The 15,251-nt window shown below is 41.2% G+C and overlaps 1 protein-coding gene across 2 annotated transcripts in view; it reads right to left on the bottom strand.

The window, feature by feature from the left end:
- The window catches only part of FRY (FRY microtubule binding protein), a 286,128-nt gene that overhangs the window by 245,290 nt on the left and 25,587 nt on the right, over nucleotides 1–15,251 (bottom strand). Inside the window, exon 2 of one of the 2 annotated variants that reach the window (XM_069969891.1) lies at nucleotides 4,831–4,902. The gene's annotated coding sequence lies outside the window, so the exon portion shown is untranslated. Of the gene's footprint in view, nucleotides 1–4,319; nucleotides 4,374–4,830; nucleotides 4,903–15,251 lie in introns of those variants that run through there. The other variant, XM_069969894.1, reaches the window with a different exon arrangement.

Genomic DNA, 15,251 nt, shown 5'->3' with positions numbered 1-15,251 from the left:
ACATGGTATAAAGTCCTCACAGACTCTTTGGAAAATGAAAGGCGGAATTTGATTGGTTGCTAGGGGCAACTGAGCCAGTTTCACTTTACACCATGGGGGAGATTTATCAAACATGGTTTAAAGTGAAACTGGCTCAGTTACCCCTAGCAACCAATCAGATTCCATCTTTCATTCCTCACAGACTCTTTGGAAAATGAAAGGTGAAATCTGATTGGTTGCTAGGGGCAACTGAGACAGTTTCACTTTACACCATGTTTAATAAATCTCCCCCATAGCATAGAAAATGAGCCGTCAGATTCTATACAAAGAAGGACATATTCCTTCCTAAATGCCTTACTTCTTAGGGAGACTACCTACATAATACGGTGCCATATTGTGGCACCATATGGCGACACCCAGAGTGCCTACAGCTTGGAGAACCATACAGACTCTCTGTACACTGCTTCTCCATGTGCAGGAGACCCACATTGTGCTGGAAAATGTGATTTCCTGTGGAAATGTTCATTAATATGTTAATCTAATCACTTTGAATGGTTGAAGTATGTGACAGGAGTAAATAGCCAGACATTGCAGTTCTCATTTCCTTTTATTTTATCTCCACCGAGCGGCAGCTGGTCAAATAATATGTGTTACATTGAGATATAAATGGAATTATAGCTTTTCCTACAGATCATACGGCAAGAAAGAATTAATGGTTAGGAATTACCTTAATATGTCCCTAGTAGGTAGGCAAAGGTTTATTCGTTGTATATAATATTATTCTCCACTGTGCGCATACATTTGTAATTATTACTCGGTATTATTCATATAATTGGATTTCTTTATACATCGCCATCACTCTACACCAGGGGTGGGGATCCTTGCTGCTAAGGGTCATTTGTATATTTATAAGATCATTCGCGGCCACATTGCAGAAGCTGAAGCACGGCAACTATTAAATTAGTGTATAATTCATCTATATTAAAGGAGAAGTCCGGCCAAAATTAATTTTTGATATGTTGTTACTTATGAAAAGTTATACTAATTTCTAATGTACATTAATTATGGGAAATGCACATATAGGGCTATTTCCCTTAATTTAGTAGATCAGGAAGTGTTAGAATTCTCTCTGAAGAAGTGACGTCACGACCCAGGGTGTAATTCCTATGGAGTGTCCAGCAGGGGGCGCTCTCTATATAGAAGTCTATGGGACTTTATTGTTTCTATGGGTTTCTATCTAATGTAATGCAATGTTATGTACAGTGTGCTTTATTGAATGAATACATCTATGGAATACTTTGGGGAGCAAGTGTCCCTGCTCCCCAAAGTATTGCATAAATGTATTAATTCAATACATTCGGATATCACAGTAAGCCCGCCGATCCGCCGCATTTCCGCCGATCCGCCGCACGCCGATCCGCTGCATTCCCGCCGATCCGGACCATATACATTGAACTACAGCTCCCATCATCTGCTTCTAGTATGAACAGGTAATGGGAGCTATAGCTGGGTAATGGATATGACATGCTGCCGGGCGCAGGGGGGAGCCGCTCAGTACACAGCAGCTCTCCCCCCTCCTCCTTCCGTGATAACTTCCGCCTATACCAATGCTGAGTCCCTGCCTGGCCGCCGCTCTCCACTCTCCCCCCATACATACCGGCTCCCGATGCATCCTGGTGTCCGCGCTGATGCCGGGAGCCGGTATATGAGAGCGGAGAGCGGCGGCCAGGCAGGGACTCAGCAGTGCTATAGGCGGAAGTTATCCCGGAAGGAGGAGGAGGAGGGGGGAGAGCTGCTGTGTACTGAGCGGCTCCCCCCTGCGCCCGGCGGCATGTCATATCCATTACCCAGCTACAGCTCCCATCACCTGTTCATACTATAAGCAGATGATGGGAGCTGTAGTTCAATGTATATGGTCCGGATCGGCAGGAATGCGGCGGATCGGCGGAAATTAGGCGGAAATGCGGCGGATCGGCGGGCTTACTGTGATATCCGAATGTATTGAATTAATACATTTATGCAATACTTTGGGGAGCAGGGACACTTGCTCCCCAAAGTATTCCATAGATGTATTCATTCAATAAAGCACACTGTACATAACATTACATTAGATAGAAACCCATAGAAACAATAAAGTCCCATAGACTTCTATATAGAGAGCGCCCCCTGCTGGACACTCCATAGGAATTACACCCTGGGTCGTGACGTCACTTCTTCAGAGAGAATTCTAACACTTCCTGATCTACTAAATTAAGGGAAATAGCAGTATATGTGCATTTCCCATAATTAATGTACATTAGAAATTTGTATAACTTTTCATAAGTAACAACATATCAAAAATTAATTTTGGCCGGACTTCTCCTTTAACCCCTTAGTGACCGGCCTATTTTGGGCATAATGACCAAGCTATTTTCTTACTCTTTTCACTGCCGCCTTTTGCCCACCTAGCCGTAACAGGGTTTTTTTTTTGTAAGCGGGGCCACTTTTACTTTTTATTGACGCCATTTTGGGATCCATGAAACTCATTGATTGATTTTTACGAACCCCTTTTTTGGAGAGATAAAAGAAAAAATGTAATTTCTTTTTCTTTTTATATTAAACTTACACTACTTAGCGTGTGGTAATAATATTGTTTTATAGCTTGGGTCATTACGGATGTGGCGATGCCAAACATGTATACTTTTTAAAAATGTTTTATGTAACAATTTATTTTTATGGGGTATAAGTGACATTTTATTATTGGGGGGAGGAGTTGTTTTATTATGCTTTATTGCACTTTTTTGTACTTTCACACTAGTGTACTTTAGTGTACACTAGTGTATATTAACTAGGGATATTCTGATTACTGATACTGTAGTGCAGTGTATTGTATATGTCAGCATTATGCTGACAGGCAATCTATGCAGCCATGTGTAGAGGCATATCTATAGGAAGCCCCCAGGACTGCCAGGGATTGGAAGCTTCGTCACTGGACTACCAATCAGTAAGTATAACTCGCTCGGAACCTGTTATATGCCGCTGTCATGATTTGACAGCAGCATTTAATAGATTAAATCAGGATGGTCAACCAAGCTGATTGTTCATGTGTATGAGGAGATTGGGCGAGACAGCTGCTGGCCGATAGCTATTAAAAGTGCACGGCCACCTTTAGGGAATATGCTCCCCTTCCATGCTTGTACACGTATTACCACATATACTGGTTACTAGAGGTTGCCCCCATAATAGGGAAGGTCATTGGTGCAGGAAGATATTTGTGTCCTTACAAAATATATAGCTGGAAGAAGCCAGGAGTGAGGATCCCCATTTAGGAACCAGAGCTAGAGTCTGTATACTGTGCAAGAAAACGGTATATACTGACATTCAGCCTTATTAATAATAACATGTTTTCAGGCTGCACCCCCTCTTTATCAGATAACTAGGATACAGGCCATACACAAACACTGCTGGTATATAAATGTTTTAAGGGCACCAAAAGCAGCCTATAAAGAGGTTGTAAATCATACAAGTATTTCCTGATGCCTGGCTTCTTCCTCCTGTATACAACAGTGTCTGCAATAGTGCAGGCCACAATGTTGTTACGGTCCCCATGAAAACTGATCAGAGTCCTTCAGACAATAGGGTGATAAATCTTCTCAGGGAATTGTATGGTCTACAAGTACAAGAACTAGCAACGTGCACAGAGGTCGGCTATGATTTTGCTATGAGCTTTGTATTACCTTCTACATCAGCAAGACAAGGAGGTAGTAAACCAGGATAGGAATAGATTGATCACACAAAATAGATTCTTCAAGGATTCACATACAGAACAAAAAACACACTTGTATTATCTCAGCTTTTTACTACTCATTCGGCTTTACAAGCAAGAGCTAGTTTAATGGCTTTGAGGAGTCATAGCTTTACTTTTATTATATTAGGTCAATGTGGGACTCCTCGACAACCGCAATGACTTCTTCCTTATAGTAAGACTCTGTTCACACCGGCATTATGGTGTCTAAATATAATGGAATAAATCCCTGGATTCCATTGAAATATAAAATTAGGACTGAGTCAGGATTTCTGTCATACTGACGGCAAGAACAAAAGTGCCTGCTCCGCTAGGCTTGTAACCAACAATGATCAAGACCTTGAATCCCCCGCGAATGGTATAAAAAATGTGTGACATAACAAGGAAGTACCAATGAGTGTTTTACCACGGTATGTTGTTGACTGTCTTTTATTGTATTATTTTTTGTAATTTTTTATTATATGGGTGTCATAACACACATCAATATCCCTAAGGCCCTGGCTGGTCTTCTATAGCTTCATTATGGAAAGGACTTATGTACTATACCCTACTGTACCTTGGAGAGAAGAGGCCCAGCCATGGTTTGTCCTATTCCCTTTGATATTGGTTGTTAATAACCTGTGCAGGAGAAAGTATATAGAAGGTGGAGGATATTTTAAAGGGTCATATAGAGGGCAAGAAGAGGAAGAAAGAAAGCAGGTCAGGACCCGGAGTTATAACTGGGCCCATTTTGATCTTTGCTATGACACCCTTTGTCTTTTATGTATTCCCATAGTCATTTCTCAGCTGTTAGCCACAGCTTACAATCCTAACCAATTCCCTGCCTCGTGTGCTTATAATTTATAGAATGTAATCTTATGCATTCCTTCTATAGACTCCAGTTACTGCAGAATTTACATCCTCGAAATATCCAGACTTAAATTAGTAAATTAAATTATGTAGAGGATTATGTTCTCCTAAGAACAGATGGGGCAATAGAACACATCAGGCACTGATATTAAAGAGATAACTTAGTCATTCTCATGCTATGTGCACGTAAAATATATCTAGTGAATAAAGACTTTTACCTTGTCCAGAAGGCTAGCTGTCACCGTGTCTCATCTGCCGTAAGGATCTGTGATGGAGACATCTTGCATCCTCTGTAAAAGTGATAAAATATAGAATTAGAATAAAGAATTACAGATTAGGGCTATGTTCACACTACGTTAAAAACAAGACCATATTTCATAACAATGGCCGTATTCGCACAAACAACGGCCGTTATTTGAAAATAACGGCCGCTTTTTGAGCATATATACCGCCGTTGTTATGAAATACGGCCGTGTTTTTTACATAGTGTGAACCCAGCCTTAAAATATGATTGCACAGATAATGAAATAAAGAGCGCTCTTCAATTATATGAGTTTTTATTATGGAACTTTAATAAATTTTTTTAGCATTTTGTCGTTTGTACCGGACCTCAAAGTAGAAGTACAGCGGATTATAAAATCCGTCAGCTGTCAGGGGCAGGGGGAAATTGATTACAAGTACTAACTTACCTCTCCAAATGCCCGCGATGAGCAGAGGGACCAGCCGTGGGACCCCCGCCGGCCTTCAGGATCTCCAGAGCTGACACATCACGACATGGCTGATTGGCTGAGTGGCCAGTGCATTAGCTGGGTCAGACCTTTTCCCCCCTGAGCCATGACGTCATCACAACTCGGGAGAAAATGCCTTCCAGCCTGGGTCCAACTGCTCACTGCGGGCACGAGGAGGGGTGAGTTAATACTTGTGATCAATTTCCCCCTGCCACTGGATTTTATAATCTGCTGGACTTCTCCTTTAAGTGGCCTTCTTCCTATTTTTTGTATAGTTTTTGGTGCAGCATTTGTGAAGATTTTTCAACATTTTTATTTATTTACTTTTCTGCAAATAAATGGTGCTGAGGATGAAGGTAAGAAAATTACCTTATTTCTCAGTGCCCCCTACTTAAAGGAAACATAACAAGTTAGTCTTCTAAACTGCTGTTAGTTTTCCTTTAAATAGAAATAATTTACAAATCTATATAAATCTAAACATCTAAACAGCTAAATGACTGGCGTCAGAGAGATCTCTGATATCAGTCATTAAAGTTTACCTGTCATTAAAGAGACTCTGTCAGTAGGTTTCTGCTGTCCTATCTCAGGGTAGCATAAACTAGTGACATAGAAGCTGAACAGAATGATGTATCACTTACATTGTTCTGTGCAGCTGATCAAGAGATATATTTATGAATAACATGGACAATAAGTAGTCCTCTCCATTATGTGCATTAGCCCAGTAGTCCTCAATATTCAGCAGAAAACTGAGAAGCAGAAAACTCCACCCACCAACTGCTGATTGGCAGTTATCTATCCATGCTGTGTAAAGGCAGTCAACTGTCAATCAGCAGCTGGAGGGTGGGAGGAAGGGTGTGGCAAGTATCCTATTCTCCTGCATATTAGGAGAACAACTGAACAAAATGATGTAAGTAATACACTGATCTGTTTAGCATTTCTGTTACTAGTTTATGCTGCCCTCATTTAAGGCGGCATAAACCTAGTGACAGATTCTCTTTTTAAAAAAAAATGTCACAAAGACATATCAAAAAATTTAATCCGTCTGGTGACCAATGAGGAGAATGACCTCCAATGTGACAGGTTCCCTTTAAAGGGGTAGTGCGGTGCTCAACATTTATTCACTAAATGATGTTATGTAAGTGAATGGCCCCCTTCCCCGTGTTCCCCCCACCCTCAGAAGTGTGGTGCATTATACTCACCGCATTACTGTCAACCCCGGCCGCAATCTTTGGACAATGACGCTCCAGCCGTCCCTCATGCTGGTCCCCCTCCGACACGTCATCAGCTGCTCTGCCTTAGTTATGCTCAGCCAATTGCGGCTGAGCAGCTGATGATGCGCCGGGGGGGGACGGCTGGAGCGGTCTTCAGTAATGCGGTGAGTATAATGCACCACACTTCCGGGGGTGGGGGGAACACGGGGAAGGGGGCCATTAACTTAAATAACACACATTACAAAGTTATATAACTTTGTAATGTGTGTTATTTAGTGAATAAATGTCGAGCACCGCATTACCCCTTTAATTCAAATAAAAATATTCACTTACCCTAACTGAGGAAAAAACCTCCATAATGCAGACAGGAAAACTTCATTGTACCAAAATAAATATCTCACAATGTTACAAAATGTCAATAGGTAGTGGCGATGATCAGCTCACACCCTAGCCCTATCCACCTAACATAACTTACAGCTCCCAACAACAAAGTCAGACCTACTAAGAGATGTTTATCTGAATTGTTGTCCCACGGCTCATCAATCCCAGTCACCAAACAATAGAAGAAGCAGATTCTCCATCCTCGGTGCCTGTCATTCACATCACAGATTTAATGAGCTGTGGATTAGCTCGTCCATACCGTCTTTTCTGGCCAAAATGTCAGTGTGTGAAACCTGCCGTTGGCAGTGCTAAGCCAATGTGGGGGGCACATGTGCCTCTAATCTCGACAGGCCAGATGTCCACTCTTTTATTTTGCTTTGTTGCACGGAATAATAATCTAAAACACGTATACTTTTACGGGGCTGAATATTTTATATAAAGCAATTGTCTGATAAAGTCTACCTCCTACAGATGGAATATACTGGGCCAAATACATGGCGATTTGAAGACAAAGAGTCGACGCGACCGGCTAAGCTGCATTTCTTTGTACGGTATGATGTCATCTGGGACAAGTGCCTTGATGGAAAAGATGCTATCATGCATAATTTAATCCACAGTTATGACAAAGCATCAGATCAAAGCTCCATTTATGAAGACTTTAATATGAATGCTTGTTAAATACATGAGGATGTCTCCGAATATGTCAGACACTTCTGTAACTTCTAGTTCTAAAAAGTAGAGCGTGATATAATATGTAAGACGGTATTATTGCGGTGTGCAATACACTGGTGTTACTAAAAGAAGAATACATGGCCTTGTATCAATGATTTGAGCTGCAGTAAATGGGTGATCAGTGGGGAACTTTCTGCTGGGATCCTCATGGAGAGTCCGCTGTGAACAGTAATAAGTGGGAGCTATCTGTAAATAAAGGGGTTTCCAACAATGTTAGTAAATGTCTGATTTCTTTGGACCCCACTGTTTGGACCACCTGCGATTGCAAGGTTCGGTATACCCCCCTTGTAAATGGACCAGTCATAGACGCTGCCATTTAAAAACTCCTTACAAGGGTACACTGGGGAGAGAAAGATATCAGAAAGTTATACTGATATGTACATTTACTTCTATTAAAAAAACTCCTGTCTTCCAGTACTTATCAGCTGCTGTATGTCCCGCAGCAAGTGCTATATTCTTTCTAGTCTGACACGGTGCTCTCTGCTGCCATCTCTGTCTGTGACAGGAACTGTCCAGAACAACAGCAAATCCCTATAGAAAACCTCTGGGGGCAGTGATTAGAGACCTACCACCTATTCTGGAAATAGGTAATAAATGAAAAGGCAGGGGCCTTCAGCTAAGTTCTACCCTTTTTGGTGTGTATTAGTTTAGCTAAGAGGGGCTTAGAAGTCACAGTGTATCATTTCTTAGAAGTCCTACAGCCCATTACAGATAGAGGGGCCTAGAAGTCCCATACCCTAGAGGTCACCATTGAAAACTTATACTGATAAACTAGTGACAGGGTGTCCTTGCTACAGACAGCAGGGGCCAAGATTAACCCATTCCTGTGATAATACATAAAGTCATAGAACACTAATCTGAGAAAGGATAAGGCAGTGGGCTTTCATAGTGGGTTCTTCTTTTGCATGCAATATCCATAAACAGGCTTTACAGGGAGTCTACAGGGTCCTGTATAGTAACCTGATGTAGTTCTCCTTCTAACTCCACGATTGTCATTGCTGGGTTTTGCTCTTGCATGTTGTGTAACCTGGATGCATATGTGTTCTTTAAAAAAAAAAAAAGATCTTGCCTTTCATTTGTCTGGGCACAGAATGGCATAATTACACTTGGACGGCTGACAGCACCTTTCAATGTCATGTGCAGCTGTGTCAAGGCTGGCTCCATAAGCTAGAATGGTCATAAATATGATTAACAAGCAGTGCTTTGTTCCCTAATGACTACAATCAGGCGGCCAATAGAGATTTACACTAGTCTTACAAAGCATTTATCAGCCATTATCCACACTCTGCTTTATCCTCCAGATGATGTACAGTACATTACGCTTTTACTGAGACAATACTGTATCTAAAGAAACACGGGTAGAACATTATTCTGTATTCCACATTATTATTATACATGGGAGAAAGGAAAAACTCAGTCAATGTAGATCCAACACTATACAAGAACATGGAGTATATCACTCAATGTAATTGGATTAAAGGTGCAAGATACTGTAATTTATATATCAAGTCCATTTAGTTTATTGTTTTGAATATATCACGCACATGATCAGAACATTACTAAGCCATGGTTTTCTTGAAGGGCTGGGCAGTGCAGTGTCCTACTACATGTGTTACCAGTGGCAGTATGGTTGTCAGACAAGACAAACCCCCAAATTAGACTATATTTGCACTTTGCAGTCCGTCTCCTGATCACATTGTAAAAGAAGAGCCCATGGAGCCTCAATCGAAGAGTCTCGAAACACAGGACTAGCCAGATATCCCTCTGGGAAGAACCTTGGCTTTTCCCTGGTTTTGTTTTTTCCTTTGTCATTACATTGACTTATAGAGCCACTTAATATGGTGGTTTTGGTGGTTTCCCTACAGGAGCCACCCCTTGGCTGGGTCCTTTCCGGAGGGATATTTGGCTAGTCCTGTGTTTCGCGACTCTTCAATGAGGCTCCACGGGCTCTTCTTTTGCATATTCATGTTTCCCAGGGGGCAGTGCACCTAGGATTTCACTGCATTGAGCGCTTTAACTAGCAGCCCCAAGTGTTATTGTTTGGCTGGTCTTCCTGAGATCAGCGATCGTTTTTTCTTTTGATTACATTGTATACTAAGTGACTGTTCACTCTGCTGCTTCCCAATGGTCATTCAGTAACATAGTGGGAGCAAATGCACTAGATACATTACATACACACCTGGGGATAGAAACCCCTAGAAAATGTTTAAGTGTGTGTTTTGGGGTGTGGGGGGGAGGATGGGGTGGAAGTGTTATTTTTTGTGTATAGAGGGAGAAGTTCAGTGCAGTGTGGTAATGTAGTAAGGGTCAGTGTAGAAAACTGTGTACAGATAGAGCCTGGGTCAAATGGGACCTCTGTCCAGCAAGTTTTCCGAGAATTCTAGTCCTATATGGCCCGTATCAACACTGAGGACCTCAACACCAAGCCAAAAATAGTTATAGTTGGATAGATTGATAATTTATGTGTCTATGCCTTTATTAAAATTGAGAACAATTTACAGTATACTGATATGTCATTCAAAAGTTGTAAGTGCACCAAAATGTTTAATTAACTTGAGGAGTAAAGTATTAAATGATAGCTGGGACCCACAGTGATTTTGTGTACAGTGGTCCCAAGTTTCTTGTCTGAATAGAGAGGTGCCCATATGTGCACCCTACAATGGTAAGGCTGCATTCACACGTCCCATAAAACTGTCTATGGTGGTGGATCCGCAACCACAGCCAATTTTAGGAACCATTCAAGCCAATGCAGCCATTCATACGATCATGTGATCCCCACCGCAAAAATATTGGACATGTCCTAGTGCGGATCGCGGCACGGATATCCCCTGCCGCCCGGCAGCAGAAATGACAGGATTGCAGAAGAAAACTATTCCCATACTTCCCCTGTGCTGGTGACACGTAAGGGGGAGTAGACGGGTAGTTGTCTTCTGCGCTCCTGTCATCTCTACTGGTGGGGGGCTGCAGTTTGGAGGATCTGTGCTGCGATCCTCCTCCGGTCATCGCGGCACAGATCGTGCGAATGAGGCCTAAAACGACAGTGTGCACATGTGACCACTGCTCCATTTAGACAGGAGACTTGGGACCCCTATTCTGTAAGTTGACATTTTGCACTATTTTCTAAGCTTTAGGAACTAGGAGCAGCACCAGTAAATTACATATTTTTCATATCCTAGACATTCTATTTTTGGCTTTTTTTTCCTTTAAGAAAACAATTATTTTCCACATGGTATCCCAATGGAAAGACCTTACACCCTTACCCGCAACCATAGCATTACTTGTTATCCCGCCTGGATGCCCACCAAGCTCTAGTTCACAGATCTATAGTTTTCTATGTTTTATACTGATAAAGACTGACAAGTCCATATGTAACAATCCAAAAACACACACTACCTGCAATAAACATAAAAAATTGTTTATATTTAGGCAAAAAAAAGGCAAAGCAATTCATGAATCTGTATTTTTTAGGTCTTTTTACAGGTAACTTCCAGCATAGACAAGAAAACCTCTTCAAGGGGATTGTCTCGATCAGTGCTACCGATGGAAATGTTATGCCATTTAAAATGCTTCTGCTGATCCATCAACAAATTTTAAAGGGGTTACCCAGCGCTACAAAAACATGGCTACTTTCTTTCAGAGACAACTGGACTCTTGTCTCCAGTTCAGGTGCGGTTTGCATTTAAGCTCCATTCACTTCAATGGAACTAAGCAGCAAAACCCCACCCAATCTGGAGACAAGAATGGGGCTGTTTCTGGAAGAAAGTGGCCATGTTTTTGTAGCGCTGGAAAACCCCTTTAATAATACTATTTTTATTATTTTTTATCCTATTTTTATTGATCCTGTTCTCAATGTAATAAATATTATAGAGAATTTGTAGCTACAATAAATGCTATTTTCTTGGGAGAGCACGGTAAGAGTTACATATGGTAGTCATAAAGAGTGGGTGCTCAGAAAGAGTGAAGTGCTCAGCTATGCGCTTATCTGCCTGTCTCTTCCCGTACTTATCCGCTGCCGTATGTCCTGCAGGAAATGTTTCCTTTTCAGTCTGACACAGTGCTCTCTGCTGCCACCTCTGTCCGAGTCAGGAACTGTCCAGAGCAGTAGCAAATCCCCATAAAAAACCTCTAATGCTCTGGGCAGTTCCTGTCTCGGACAGAGATGGCAGCAGAGAGCACTGTGTCAGACTGGAAAGAAAACATTTCCTGCAGGACATACAGCAGCTGATAAGTACTGGAAGACTTGAGATGTTTAAATAGAAGGAAATTACATATCTATGTAACTTTCTGAAACCAGTTATTCTGAAAGAAAAAGATTTTCACTGGATAACCCCTCTAAGGGGTTAATTACATGCACTGCTCCATTGGTACAAATATGAGGGGTAAGGACCAGGAATCAGCTGTCTACAGATGAGTGACCCTTCTTTTGTCGCAGACTGGTTTAGCTAGTATGGGATAGTATTCTTTCTTTAATTATTTGTATATAGATATAGAGCTAACGCAATAGGTAATAGACAATTACACAAATGTAAATGCTGTATTTGCATGTGTATATATAATATATATAGTTTGGAGTATGTTGTGCGCTTATAGCAACATGTTGAAACTCCTCGTCATGTAAACAGCTTGAGATGAAAAATCCAGATTGGAAACGATGAATATGAATATGTAGGAGTGGAGTTTGGCAGAGAACATTTAACCTGATGTCTATGACAAAGCGAACTGTGTGGATATAAAACAAGATCATTCTGATGAAAACGTATTAAGCGGATTCAGGATTAGTGAACGGACACGATTCCCTGACTTACTCATTCTATCAAGGGGTGAAACATATAGATATAATCATATTTTCATTTTTATGATATTTACTGATGGTTTCTGGCATGATACTGTTGTGTTTATTCAATGATCTATATCCCAACTATTATCATTGTTTATCACACTGTGATGACTATAGCATGGACACATGCCAAACAAATAGGTCAGTAAAGAGACCCTGCCAGTAGGTTTATGGTGTCCTATCTCGGGGTAACATAAAATAGTGACAGAGAAGCTGAACAGAATAATGTATCACTTACATTGTTCTGTGCAGCTGATCCAGAGATATCCTGCTGAATAACATGGACAATAAGTAGTCCTCTCCATTATGTGCATGAGCCCAGTAGTCCTCTATATTCATGAGAAGGAGAAAACTCCGCCCACCAGCTGCTGATTGGCAATTATCTATCCATGCTGTGTATAGGCAGTCAGCTGTCAATCAGCAGCTGGAGAGTGGGGGAGGGATGCGGCAAGAATCCTATTCTCCTGCATATTAGGAGAACGGCTGAACAGAATTATGTAAGTAATACAACTTTCTGTTCAGCATTGCCGTCACTGGTTTATGCTGCATTCATTTAAGGCATCATACATCTAGTGACAAATTACTTTTAAATGGTTGGAATTTTGGTAATTTATAATCTACAACATAGTTTACAGGGGTTGCCATTTTGGAAAAACAATTTTTTATGTCTTTTAATAAAATTAACACAAAAAGGCAAAAAAACAGCAGTCAAGTGAATTAACTATTCAACTATGATCTATAATAAATAGAGGTGAGTGAACCTTGAGAATGCTCATGTTTTTCTGAACCCAAGTGTGCGTAATTTGGTTACCGATGACTGAAGAAGTTGGATGCAGCCCTTGGGCTGCCTAGAAAACAGGATGTATTTAACTTCTTCAACCACCGGTAATAAAATGCTGCATACTTGGGTTCAGCCAAACCCAAGCATGCTCGAGGTTCTGTCATCACTAATAATAAACTGATTGAATGATTGCCACCCTTTGAGAACTCTATAATATAAAGGTATCTTTGGGTTGGAAAATTTCCCCAAAACCTGATCTTCAGTGTATGAAGTTTTCCTTTGTGTTTTTGGATAAAAAATTAAGACTTGGGGGGGGGGGGGGGGGGGGAATGATTTATCAAACATGGTGTAAAGTGAAACTGGCTCAGTCGCCCCTAGCAACCAATCAGATTCCACCTTTCATTCCTCACAGACTCTTTGGAAAATTAAAGGTGGAATCTGATTGGTTGCTAGGGGCAACTGAGCCAGTTTCACTTTACACCATGTTTGATAAATTACCCCCATAGGCTATGTTCCCACAACGGAAAAATGACAGGCCCTTAAAGACAAGCGCACATAATGTTTATGATCGTCATTTGTGGCCGTCTTTTGGCGCTAAAATGACAGATGTCCAAAATGTAGCCATAAAGGGAGACTGTTAGGGGCCATTCACATAGATGAATTATTGACTGAATAGACCAATTATTGCCACATGTAAAAGATCCATTGATCAACAAACAAGCAATCATTTGTGTGCTGATCACTGGGATCAATGACGTAAGTGAAGGGTCACACAAATGATTAGCTGCCAGACCAGTGTTCATATCAGGCATGGGTTTACCTGCCTAAAAAACCTCTTAGGGACTCTGGAGAGGCAGAACACTTCTGGAGCAGGATTTTAAAGTCTACGTTACTCACACTAAGGGGGTACAGAGAAGACTCGACGGTGGGAATTGCAGTGTTGAGAGAGTGCTGTGTCCGTGTCTTTCAGGCAGGCTTAGAGATGAGCGAACCTTGTGGTGCGTTTACACAGAGAGATTTATCTGACAGATTTTTGAAGCCAAAGCCAGGAACAGACTAGAAGCAGGGAACAGGTCATAAAGAAAAGACTGAGATTTCTCCTCTTTTCAAATCCATTCCTGGCTTTGGCTTCAAAAATCTGTCAGATAAATCTGTCTGTGTAAACGCACCATGAGAGATGAGCAACATTTCAGAAGGCTCAGGTTCTTCCAAACCTGGACAAGTCTCTCTGGTAGTTTTCTACATGTTATAGATTACAGTCTAAGCTATTAAATGTACATGTCATTTTAGGTGACTTTCAGGTTAAGCTGTCCTTTGTGTATACATGAGGTGTTGCACTAAATCTGGTCGTTATATAATTTAATATTGCTGTGTTCACCATTAAAAAAAAAAAAAAAAAAAGCTAGTGGGTAAAGCCTAACACATATGATGTCGCCTATACACTGTAGAAACAGAGAAGGGGATCCCATTTTTCTATCCCTTTATAGCTCACCCTGAGAAACAGCAGCATGGAGGACATTATAGTGCAGTTCAGAGCTGTCTATGATGTGAATCATGAGATCTAATACTCACAGTAAGCATATGCACTTTGCAACCTCTATTTCTGCCACTGGCTGTCTCCATCTAGTCCCCCCTCCCATCCCCCTTCCCTATCCATAGACTAGTATAGGCAACCTGTACATTTATCCCTTAGTGAGCTGATCCCTCTTGTAAAAGACACAATGGTCTTGAGAGGTTTTTAAGAATGAACGATGAGACATTTCTCTGATAAGATATATTACAGTCTTTATTGTATTCACGCCTACTATCTATCCATAACGAGTTTGCTCACAGAGCATTGCCCAAACTAGATACAGTGAGACCGACTATACGGAAGGGAGGACTTGTTATTAAGGGGGTTTGCTGTTCCTATTCAGTGGCTTCAAAAACATCTTGGAAAAAGTAAAGAATTGAAGCACACAGAGGATTG

Source organism: Dendropsophus ebraccatus, chromosome 5 (genome assembly GCF_027789765.1).
Source record: "Dendropsophus ebraccatus isolate aDenEbr1 chromosome 5, aDenEbr1.pat, whole genome shotgun sequence".
Lineage (NCBI taxonomy): Eukaryota > Metazoa > Chordata > Amphibia > Anura > Hylidae > Dendropsophus > Dendropsophus ebraccatus.
Note: the sequence above shows the minus strand (reverse complement) of the source record. Positions and strands in the feature narration are given on the sequence as shown.